The sequence below is a fragment of the Somniosus microcephalus genome, chromosome 9, assembly GCF_052327205.1.
Source record: "Somniosus microcephalus isolate GS21.2 chromosome 9, FLI_Smic_1.0, whole genome shotgun sequence".
Taxonomy (NCBI): Eukaryota; Metazoa; Chordata; class Chondrichthyes; order Squaliformes; family Somniosidae; genus Somniosus; species Somniosus microcephalus.
Window position 1 is genome coordinate 126,305,437 of NC_140995.1, and position 12,485 is coordinate 126,317,921.

At 46.3% G+C, this 12,485-nt stretch overlaps 1 pseudogene; it reads right to left on the bottom strand.

Moving 5' to 3' along the window:
* Nucleotides 1–222: 222 nt before the first annotated feature.
* LOC147112669 (uncharacterized) overlaps nt 223–12,485 on the bottom strand; it is a 29,960-nt pseudogene continuing 17,697 nt past the window's right edge.

The window sequence follows — 12,485 nt, forward strand, 5'->3', positions numbered from 1 at the left end:
GGTAGCAGATTTCAGTGCGCATCTCCTTACTGAAGCTGAGACGTCACATGCACTGTTCCTCACTGAGGTTGAGGTAAGAGAATTGCTCCCTTAAAATCCTGGGTGGTTATGGCCTCCTGCTGAGAGCCCTGCTCTCCCTCCTCCCTCTTCAAGCAGCTTGGCCTCCTTTGTGTCATCTTTGCTCATTCTCTCTATCATGCTGCAGCCCAAAGGGGATACAAACTACAGCACCCATGCCTGGGAGCAGCTGGTCTGAGCAGAAGTCTTGAAGTAATCTGCTGCACCACTCCCTTGAGACTTCAGCAACTTCAAATAAAGACACCAAACGAAGAAACACATCTAAGAGCCAGTAGAAATCAATCAGCAACTAAATTGAAAGCAGGTGACGATCCCTTTAAATAGGGCTGGTGTGGGGTATTTCCTGCTGTTGAATGCACGTTCAGCTGTGGGAGGTTAGGAGAGGGCGTTAGCTCCAGCATTGAGGTTGAAAATGGCAGCATTAGCGTCAAATCAGCACTGGACACAGATTGACGTCATGATCTGCATACTCTGCATACTTCCTGCGCACGCTCCCTGTGCCGACGCCGACAACATCACCAAAATGGCCTCCTCCCATACTATGGTCAGAATTTTGCCGGTGCTCAGAGTGCAAATTTAGAGGCGGGTCTGCTGTCAAAATCGCAAAGATTGACAGCGGATCGGTATCATACAAACATAGAAATATAGAAGATAGGAGCAGGAGTAGGCCATTCGGCCCTTCGAGCCTGCTCCGCCATTCAATGAGATCATGGCCGATCATCCAAATTCAGTACCCTGTCCCTGCCTTCTCCCCATATTTCTTGATCCCTTTAGCCTCAAGAAATATATCCAACTCTTTCTTGAATATATTTAATGAACTGGCCTCCACCGCCCTCTGTGGCAGAGAATTCCACAGGTTCACCACTCTCTGGGTGAAGAAATTCCTCCTCATTTCAGTCCTAAATGGCTTACCCCTTATCCTTAGACTATGACCCCTGGTTCTGGACTCCCCGGCCATCCGAAACATCCTTCCTGCATCTAGTCTGTCCAGACCTGACAGAATTTTATAGATTTCGATGAGATCCCCTCTCAATCTTCTAAACTCCAGTGAGTATAAGCCCAATCGACAAAATCTCTCCTCATACGTCATTCCTGCCATCCCAGGTATCAGTCTGGTGAATCTTCGCTGCACTCCCTCCATGGCAAGAACGTCCTTCCTCAGGTAAGGTGAACAAAACTGCACACAATACTCAAGGTGCGGTCTCTCCAAGGCCCTGTACAACTGTAGCAAGACATCCTTGTTCCTGTACTCGAACCCTCTTGCTACGAAGGCCAACATACCATTTGCCTTCTTAACCGCCTGCTGCACCTGCATGCTTACCTTCAGCGACTGGTGCACAATAACACCCAGGTCTCTTTGCACTTCCCCTTCTCCCAGTCTATTGCCATTCAAGTAATAATCTGCCTTCCTGTTTTTGCCACCAAAGTGGATAACCTCACATTTATCCACATTACAGTGCATTTGCCATGTTTCTGCCCAATCACCCAAACTGTCCAAATCGTACTGGAGTTTCACGACATCCTCCTCACAGCTTACCCTCCCACCCAGCTTTGTGTCGTCTGCAAATTTGGAGATATTACATCTGATTCCCTCGTCCAGATCATTAATATATATTGTGAACAGCTGGGGTCCTAGGACCGATCCTTGCGGTACGCCACTAGTCACTGCCTGCCACTCGGAAAATGACCCGTTTATTCCAACTCTTTGCTTTCTGTCCACCAACCAGTCCTCTATCCAAGTCAATACCTTGCCCCCAACCCCATGTGCCTTAATTTTGCATGCTAATCTCTTATGTGGGACCTTATCGAAAGCCTTCTGAAAGTCCAAATACACCACATCCACTGGTTCTCCCTTATCTATTTTACCAGTTACATCCTCAAAAAATTCCAGTAGATTAGTCAAGCATGATTTACCTTTTGTAAATCCATGTTGACTTGTCCGATCCTGTCACTGCTTTCCAAGTGCTCTGCTATTACATCTTTTGTAATAGACTCCAGCATTTTCCCCACTACCGATGTCAGGCTTACCGGTCTATAATTCCCCTCTTTTTCTCTACCACCTTTTTTGAATAGTGGGGTAACATTAGCTACCCTCCAATCCATGGGTACCATTCCAGAGTCTATCGAGTTCTGGAAGATGACCAGCAATGCATCTACTATCTCTAGGGCCACTTCCTTAAGTACCCTGGGATGTAGACCATCAGGCCCTGGGGATTTATCGGCCTTCAGTCCCATCAATTTTCCTAACACCATTTCCCTACAAATACTGATTTCTTTCAGTTCCTCCCTTTCATCAGACCCTATGTTCCCCGGCATCTCTGGGAGGTTATTTGTGCCCTCCTTTGTGAAGACAGAACCAAAGTATGTATTTAGTCGGTCTGCCATTTCCTTGTTTCCCATTATAAATTCCCCTGATTCTGACTGTAAGGGATCTACGCTTGACTTCACCAATCTTTTTCTCTTCACATATCTATAAAAGCTTTTACAGTCAGTTTTTATGTTCCCTGCTAGCTTACTCTCATTCTATTTTCCCTTTCTTAATTAATCCCTTTGTCCTCCTTTGTTGACTCCTAAACTGCTCCCAATCCTCAGGATTATTGCTTTTTCTAGCCAATTTATATGTCCTCTCCTTGGATCTTATGCTATCCCTAATTTCCCTTGTTAGCCACGGTTGAGTCACCTTTTTTGTTTTATTTTTATGCCAAACTGGGATGAACAATTTCTGTAGCTCATCCATTCGGTCTTTGAATGTTTCCCATTGCCTATCCACCGTCAACCCTTTGCGTGCCATTCCCCAATCAATCCTACCCAACTCGCTCCTCAGACCATCGTAGTTTCCTTAATTTAAATTGAGGACCCTTGTCTCTGAGTCAACTACTTCATTCTCCATCTTAATGAAGAACATAAGAACATAAGTACATAAGAAATAGGAGCAGGAGTAGGCCAATCGGCCCCTCGAGCCTGCTCCACTATTCAATAAGATCATGGCTGATCTGATCCTAACCTCAAATCTTCTATCACTCTCCATCCCACCCGAATCCATGTGATCTCCTGGGAGAGGCGAAAAACCAGATAAAAACCCAATGGCCAATTTGGGAGAAAAAATCTGGGAAATGCCTCTCCGACCCATCTAGGCGATTGAAACTCTTCCAGGAGATCACTCTGTCCCTATATTTTCTACAGTACTTACCTTCTGTAAAGGCGATCTCCACCCCAGCCAGGAACAGGAATAAAACCATCTCCTGAAATCTAACACAGAATTAGAACACAAGAAGTAAGAACAGAACCAGGCTACATGGACCCTGGGCCCGCTCCACTACCCACAGGGCAATGACCATTCCGAACTTAGACTCATGTCCAATTTCCTGCCCGCTCCCCGTAACCCTTAATTCCCTTTACTTCTAGGAAACTATCTATTTCTGTTTTAAATTTATTTAATGATGTAGCTTCCACAGCTTTCTGGGGCAGCAAATTCCACAAACCTACCACCCTCTGAGTGAAGAAGTTTCTCCTCATCTCAGTTTTGAAAGTGCAGCCCCTTATTTTAAGATTATGACCCTAGTTCTAGTTTCACCCATCATTGGGAACATCCTCACCGCATCCACCCGATCAAGCCCCTTCACAATCTTGTATGTTTCAATAAGATTGCCTCTCATTCTTCTGAACTCCAATGAGTAGAGTCCCAATCTACTCAACCTCTCCTCATATGACCACCCCCTCATCCCCGAGATTAACCGAGTGTACCTTCTTTGTACTGACTCGAGAGCAAGTATGTCTTTTCTTAAGTATGGACACCAAAACTGTATGCAGTATTCCAGGTGCAGTCTCACCAATGCCTTGTATAACTGCAGCAATACCTCCCTGTTTTTATATTCTATCCCCCTAGCAATAAAAGCCAACATTCCATTGGCCTTCTTGATCACTTGCTGCACCTGCATACTAACTTTTTGAGTTTCGTGCACCAGGACCCCCAGATCCCTTTGTATTACAGTACTTTCCAGTTTCTTGCCATTAAGATAATAACTTGCTCTATGATTTTTCCTGCCAAAGTGCATAACCTCACACTTTCCAGTATTGTATTCCATCTGCCAAATCTCTGCCCACTTACTTAGCCTGTCTATGTCACTTTACAGGTTTTTTATGTCCTCCTCACTCACTACTTTCCCTCCCATCTTTGTATCATCTGCAAACTTTGATATGTTACACTCGGTCCCCTCCTCCAAATCGTTAATATAGATTGTAAAGAGTTGGGGACCCAGCACTGACCCCTGCGGAACACCACTAGTTACTGATTGCCAGTCTGAGAATGAACCATTTATCCCAACTCTCTGCTTTCTGTTAGAGAGCCAATTCTCTACCCACGCCAAAATATTACCCCCAATCCCGTGATTTTTTATCTTGAGCAATAATCTTTTGTGTGGCACCTTGTCAAATGCCTTTTGGAAGTCTAAATACACTACGTCCACTGGTTCTCCTTTATCCACCCTGTATGTCACTTCCTCAAAGAACTCAAGCAAATTTGTCAAACATGACTTCCCCTTTATGAAACCATGTTGAGTTTGTCCTATTAAATTATGTTTATCCAAATGTCCCGTTACTGTCTCCTTAATAATGGACTCTAACATTTTACCAACCACAGATGTTAGGCTAACAGGTCTATAGTTTCCAGCCTTCTGCCTACTACCCTTTTTAAATAAGTGTGTTACATTAGCAGTTTTCCAATCTGCCAGGACCTTTGCTGAGTCCAGGGTGTTTTGGAAAATTATTACCAATGCATCCACAGTCCCTACCACCACTTCCCTCAAGACCCTAGGATGTAAGCCATCAGGTCCAGGGGATTTATCCGGCTTAAGTCCCATTATTTTACCAAGTACCACTTCCTTAGTGATTTTAATTGTATTTAGCTCCTCTCCCCCTAGAGCCCCCTGTTTGTCCAGTGTTGGGATATTCTTAGTGTCCTCTACCGTAAAGACTGATACAAAATATTTGTTCAGATTTTTCACCATCTTCATGTTTCCCACCATTAATTTTCCAGTCTCATCCTCTAAGGGACCAACATTTACTTTAGCCACCCTTTTTCTTTTTATATAACTATAGAAACTTTTGCTATCCGTTTTTATATTTTTTGCTAATTTACTTTCATAATCTATCTTCCCATTCTTAATCAATATTTTAGTTATTTTTTGCTGTCTTTTAAAGACTTCCCAATCTTCTATCCTCCCACTAGATTTGGCTACCTTATACGCCCTTGTTTTTAGTCGGATACTATCCTTAATTACTTTACGGATGGCTATCTTTTCTTTTACACCTTTTTTTCCTCAGTGGAATATATATTTTTTGGAAGTTGTAAAATAACTCCTTAAATGTACACCACTGATCATGTACCGTCTTACCCTTTAATCTATTTTCCCAGTCCACTCTGATCAATTCCGCTCTCATACCTTCATAGTTTCCTTTATTCAAGCTCAGCACGCTTGTTTGAGATCCAACCTTCTCACCCTCTACTTGAATATGGAATTCAACCATGTTATGGTCACTCATTCCAAGGGGATCCTTTACTAGGACATTTTTAATTAATCCTGTCTCATTACACAGGACCAATCTAAGGTTGCTTGCCCCCTGGTCGGTTCAGTTACATACTGCTCAAGAAACCCATCCCTAATACACACAATGAACTCATCCTCAAGGCTGCTCTGCCCAATTTGATTTGTCCAGTTAATATGATAGTTAAAATCCCCCATAATTATAGCTGTTCCCTTATTATAATCCTCAACTATTTCCTGATTAATACTCCGTCCAACAGAGTTGCAACTGTTCGGAGGCCTATAGACTACGCCCACTAGTGTTTTTTCCCCTTATTATTCCTTATCTCTACCCAAACTGTTTCACTATCCTGCTCCTTTGACCCAATATCATTTCTCTGTATTATAGTGATTCCTTCCTTTATTAACATAGCCACCCCACCTCCCCTCCCTTCCTGCCTGTCCTTCCTGATTGTTTAAGAATTCGATCATATTATGATCGCTCCGATCCAAGGGGCCTCGTACAACAAGATTGCTAATTAATCCTTTCTCGTTACATAATACCCAGTCTAAGATGGCCTGATCTCTGGTTGGTTCCTCGACATATTAGTCCAGGAAACCATCCCATAAACACTCCAGGAATTCCTCCTCCACAGTATTGTTACTAATTTGGTTGGCCCAATCTATATGTAGATTAAAGTCACCCATGATGACTGCTGTGCCCTTATTGCACGCTTCTTTAATTTCCCTTTTAATACCATCCCCAACCTCCGCCTTACTGTTTGGAGGTCTATATACCACTCCCACTAATGTTTTTTTTCCCCTTAGTATTTCTCAATTCTACCCATACAGATTCCACATCATCAGAGCTAAAACCCTTCATTACAATTGTATTAATCCCTTCTTTAACCAGTAATGCTACCCCACCTCCCTTTCCTTTTTGCCTATCTTTCCTGAATATCGAATACACCTAGATGTTGAGTTCCCAGTCTTGGCCATCCTTGAGCCACGTTTCCGTAATCCCAACCAAATCATATTCGTTTACCTCTATTTGTGCAGCCAATTCATCCGCCTTATTACAAATGCTCCTCGCATTAAGACACAAAGCCTTCAGGATTGTTTTTTTAACGCTCTTAGACCTATTAGAATTATTATTTACTGTGGCCACGTTTGATTTAAACCGTTGATTTCTCTGACTGCCACTTTTGTTTTTCTCCTTCCTATCTTTTGCTTTTATCCCTGTTTTCCTTTCCTCTGTCTCCCTGCTCAGGTTCCCAACCCCCTGCCATTTTAGTTTAAACCCCCCCGAACAGTGCTAGCAAACCTCCCCACAAGGATATTTGTCCCGCTCTGATTCAGGTGCAACCTGTCCGACTTGTACAAGTCCCACCTTCCCCAGAAACAGGCCCAGTGATCCAGGAAACTAAAGCCCTCCCTCCTGCACCAACTCTTTAGCCACGCATTCATCTGCTCTATCCTCCTATTCCTATACTCACTAGCACGTGGCACCGGGAGTAATCCAGAGATTAAATTCATTGAGGTCCTACTCTTTAATCCGCTACCTAGCTCCCTAAATTCTTGCTGCAGGACCTCATCCCTCTTCCTACCTATGTCGTTGGTCCCAATGTGCACCACGACCTCTGCCTGTTCACCCTCCCTCTTCTGAATGCCCTGCAGCTGTTCAGTGACATCCTTGACCCTGGCACCAGGGAAGCAACAAACCATCCTGGAGTCACATCTACAACCACAGAAATGCCCATCTGTTCCCCTTACAATAGAATCCCCTACCACTATTGCTCTCCCACTCTTTTTCCTCCCTCCCTGAGCATCAGAAGCACCCCTGGTGCCAGGAAGTTGGCTGCTGCTGCCGTCCCCTGGTGAGTCATCCCCCTCAACAGTATCCAAATTGGTATACCTGTTTGAAAGGGGGATGGCCACAGGGGTCCCCTGCACTACCTGCCTGCTTCTATTGCTCCACCTGGTGGTCACCCATTTCCCTTCTGCCTGTGCAGCCCTACCCTGCGGCGTGACCAACTCATCAAACGTATAATCCACGACCCTCTCAGCATCGTGAATGCTCCACAACCCATCCATCCGCAGCTCCAGCGCCTCAATATGGGCCGTTAGTAGCTGCAGCTGGATGCATTTCTGGCATATGTGGTTGTCAGGGACACTAGCAGCGTCCCTGAATTCCCACATAGAGCAAGAGGAGCATAACACAAGGCTGGGCTCTTCTGGCATGACTTACCAGCCTCCTTGTCAGTTTCCCAAGTGTTGGGTCTGTCATCCCTGAACAGACCCGACACCAAGCAGCAGGTCAGCCAATTTATATAGTTAAAAGCTTATTAAAAGGTAGTTAAGAACCATTTTCTCATGTACTTACCATTTTACCAGATTTTTAATGAGGTTCCCGGAGAGCGGCTATCACGTCAGGTAAGTATGTCGGGTTCTCAATGACTCTCCATTGCTGTGAATAGATGACAGCTGCAAAAGTGGTATAAAACCTACCATTTCACAGCTGTTCACTTTTCAATCTTAGAAGCTGGAGCCTTCATGATTTGGAACCCACTTTTGAGCTTTATGCAGTTTGGAAGTGTTTGGAGTAAACTCTCTATCCACTGTCACCTCCTTGGAGCAACTTCTCTCACCACTGACAGATCACTTCTGTCATCTCAACTTCAGCTGCCATCTATTCCAGCAACATCGGTGCCCTTGAAAAAATCTCACCTTGGTCCTCAGAATCCCACCACAAACAGCCCCAACACCAACATCACCAGGCACACCAGCACCACCAACAACAACACCAACCTTCTCCACAATCACCTGATGCTGCACAGGACACAGTGCATCAGCACCCGACTACATTGCCGCATGAGACACCAGTGATGGCCTCACCATGGCCAGATTTACTTCACTTGGCACTGTACACCCTGGCTGCCACATGATGCATCGGGTTGGGACCATCCCACACCAACACCATAAAGTATCCCTACAATGCCCAAGCCATTCCTTTCACACTCACTACCATTGCGGGGAGGGGGGGTGTGGTTACCCTTATGTCTCACCATTCACTGCAACTCACTAAGCCACTTCCAAAGGTGCACACAAATCTGTCTAAGAATGCAAAGTGTTGAAAATAAAGATTTCAATGTTTGACAGCACATTACCAGGAAATTCACATGAACATTGGCTAAACCACCTAAGTGCCTACCCTTGTGTGTTGTTAGTTGGTATGATTGGACTAGGATGAGGGTGAGTGTGAGGGGCAGCTAATGAGATAGGGTAGGGAAGGCAGAGTGATGGGGATGTGAAGAGTGGCACAGCAGAATGAGGTTGAGTGTGGCTTGGCATTAACGTTTCGTGATCTACTGAAATCATTGAAAGGTTTGCGCCACTGTAGCCAAGTCCTCCTGACGACATCCCTGCTTGCGCCCTCCTGTGCAATGTGCAACCAGGCTGCGTTGGTGTCCTGGGGAGGTGTGTACCGCCCACTGGAAGGGAAGAGAACCTCCCTGCATGCTGATAATAGGGGAGCCTGGGTGCAGCCGTGCACCTTTGTGCAGTGCTTGTCAGTGTTTGCAGCACCTCAATGCTGTAGAACACTGACAGCACAAATGTCAAAATCACTTTGGACATGGTCCCTGTAAGGAAACCGGCTGATGACGTGTCAGCAAATGATGTCATCAGACCCACTTCCTTTTAATTGGCCGGGAACCTCGCAGGGCGGGCTTAACAATCCCAATCAACAGAAAATTCTTCTCACAGAGCGGGATGGAGCCGGGAGCGGGGTCGCAACCCACCACCTACGGCGGCCGCACTGAGCCCGCCTCGGTAGGTGAAACCGTGGCCCAGAAGTGTGCACATGGAGTGCGGACACCATTTCAGACACAAAACAGCACCCGTAACGCCGAAAAATCGGGCGCTTCGGAGCCGAATTTCTAGGCCAATGTATAGAATCTTGACAGACATAAAAATGAATTGCTTTTAGTGTGCTAGTTGGTCCAATAGCAGCACAGACCAACATAGGCCCAAAGAACATAGGACTTCAGCAAAACCTCAGCTTCCAGGATGGTGCATCCTACCACTAAATATCTTTGTATGTAATAAAGCAGCAATTTTACCATTTAAGAAATGGACAGATAGCTAAAATTAGAAACATCAGTTTTTAAATTGGGTTCAATCATTAACAAGAAACAACACACCCACTCTATTATTTGGTGGATTATTTTTTGGTAAACCATAAAGCATTGGCATATATTTTAATATTTTTTTCAGTTAAGTACACGTTGTTCAGGGGATCTACCAAGGAAATTGCTGTCATAGCAACAAGAGACAAACAAGCAGTTTGAAGCAGTAATGTGTACGTGTTCGGAGGGTGCTGCTGCAGAGACTAACATTGGGTGAACACTCCTGCTTTTCAGGCTGGACAGTAAGGTGGCAAGTGAGGATAACTCAGAGGCTGATACTCAAAATAAGGAGGATAAGACAAGGGAAGCAAATGAAGTTGATGGGCAGGATTTTCATTGAGCCGTGGAATCGGGCTTGGAGGCGTGCGGGGGGTTAAAATCGCAAAAACTGGCATGCGGGACCCCTCCCGTCTGGTTCCCGACTCCGCCACCTTCACTCAGCGCTTCCTCAATGGAGGCATATACCAGAAGCATGGGAGCCATTTATTTCCTTCCCATCTGGGCATTAGAGGAGCTCGAGCACCAGCTGTGGCAGCAGCAGAACCAGGAACAACAGCAGCACCAGCAACAGCAGCAGCAGCAGGAGCGCCAGGCTGCTGCTCACCCACCTGAGGCTGCACAGGCCAGAAGGGGCCAGCGCCTGGAAGCCCATCGACGCAGGAGATACCCCCCAAACAGGGTCTACAGACGCAGGGTCAGCTATCACAACATGTCTGAGCAGCAGTGCCAAAGGCGGCTCCGACTCTCGCGAGAGGTAGTGACTGACATCTGCGCAATGCTACAGCAAGACCTGCTGCCCAGAGGACCAGGTGGACAACCATTACCAGTGGCCATCAAAGTTACCACCGCACTCAACTTTTTTGCCTCAGGCTCATTCCAGGGATCAGCAGCAGACATCAGCGGCATCTCCCAGGTGGCCGCACACACTTGCATCACACAGGTAAGCGATGCCCTCTGTGCCCTCGCGTACAATCACATCCATTTCACCAAGGATTGAGCAAGTGTCACGGCGCAAGCGGTTGGATTAGCTCACCTGGCAGGCTTTCCAAGGGTGCAGGGCGTCGTTGACTGCACACATGTGGCCCTTAAGGCACCCCATCGCAATCCAGGTATTTTTGTCAACCGCAAGGGCTTCCACTCCCTTAACGTTCAGCTGGTGTGTGACCACAAGAAGGAAATTTTGCATGTTTATGCTATGTACCCTGGCAGCTGCCATGACTCCTACATACTGCGCCAGTCTAGTGTGCCTCTGCTATTCAGTCCGTCAGACCAACTTAATCGATGGCTACTTGGAGACAAGGGCTATCCCCTGAGGACGTGGCTAATGACGCCATTGAGGAGACCATCCAACAAAGCTGAGGAGAGCTACAACTCCAGCCACATGTCCACCAGAGCCATAATCGAGCAAACCATCGGTTTGCTGAAGATGCGCTTCAGATGCCTGGATAGATTAGGTGGAGCCCTGCAGTACTCAGCAGCCAGGGTCTCCAGAATCATCGTGGTTTGCTGTGCACTTCACAACATGGCACAGCATCGTGTCTTGCAGATTCCTGAGGACCAAGTGGCTCCTCACATATCCTCCTCAGATGATGATGAGGAGGAGGAGGAGGAGGAGGGCGAAAATGAACATCCTGCAGAGGCCCATCAACCAGCGGCAGCATTATGCGAGAACATTGCTGCCCGGGATGCAAGAAACGCACTCATCCTGGCCAGATTTACTTAGCCTAGTCAAACAAATACTTTTGCCTCGCAGCTTCTTACCACAGCATTGACAATGGCCAAGAACCATAGGATTCCTAGCGCTCTGACCAACATACTGACAGTTGCAAGTATGCCTAAGCCCTCAATGTGGAAGTCCTACTAGCGAAATGACAGATGATACAATTGCAACATTTGCCATCAGAAATTTTATGCACATTAACAAAGTGATGGCATTTTTGCAGTAAACACAAAATTGCACCCAAGTGACTACCCTTGTGAATATTTGTGCAGAATTTTCCTCTTACGCGTGCTCCGACATGGTGCCTCCCCTGTGGTTTCAGCAGATGTGGAGGCCCCTTGCTCACTTTACTGCTGCTCCTGTCTTGACACCTTTGGCGGGCGTCCTCTGGGGTGGCAAACCTGTGAGGGCTTGTCAACAGTCTGCTGCCCCTGTGGCTGTGTAAGGGTTGAGACGCCGATCTCACCTGGGTGTGGACTCAGTGGGGCTCTGAGTGAGGGCTCTGCAGTGGCATGGAAGTGTGAGCGCTTGGAAAGGAGCCCCCACTTCCTTGAAGTCTGCCACCAACCTGCCTCTCATGGTTCAGGTCCCCCTCAGCGCCTGCAAGTGGCTGGAGAGCACCTTGCTGCACATCAGGGGGGCTGTAGGAATTACTAGGGGTTTATATATACTGGGGTTATTGCCTCTGGCCAGTCAGAAGTATCTGAGCTGCTCCAGAGCCCCATGCGGTTTCGAATCGCTCCCCTTTCCTGGTTCTGACTGCCGGACTTATTCAGCAGCGATGTAGACAAAACAAGACTCGTGGTTGGGTGCAAAACAGACCAGTATTTATTGAAATAAAAAGAAATAAATTGAAAATAATCAATACAGCACTCCTGTGCTTAATACATCACTTTTACTTAACACAGTACACTGATTGTCTACTACAGCACTCTTTTGCTGAGTGCAACACTCTTTTAATTAAATACAGCACTTTTA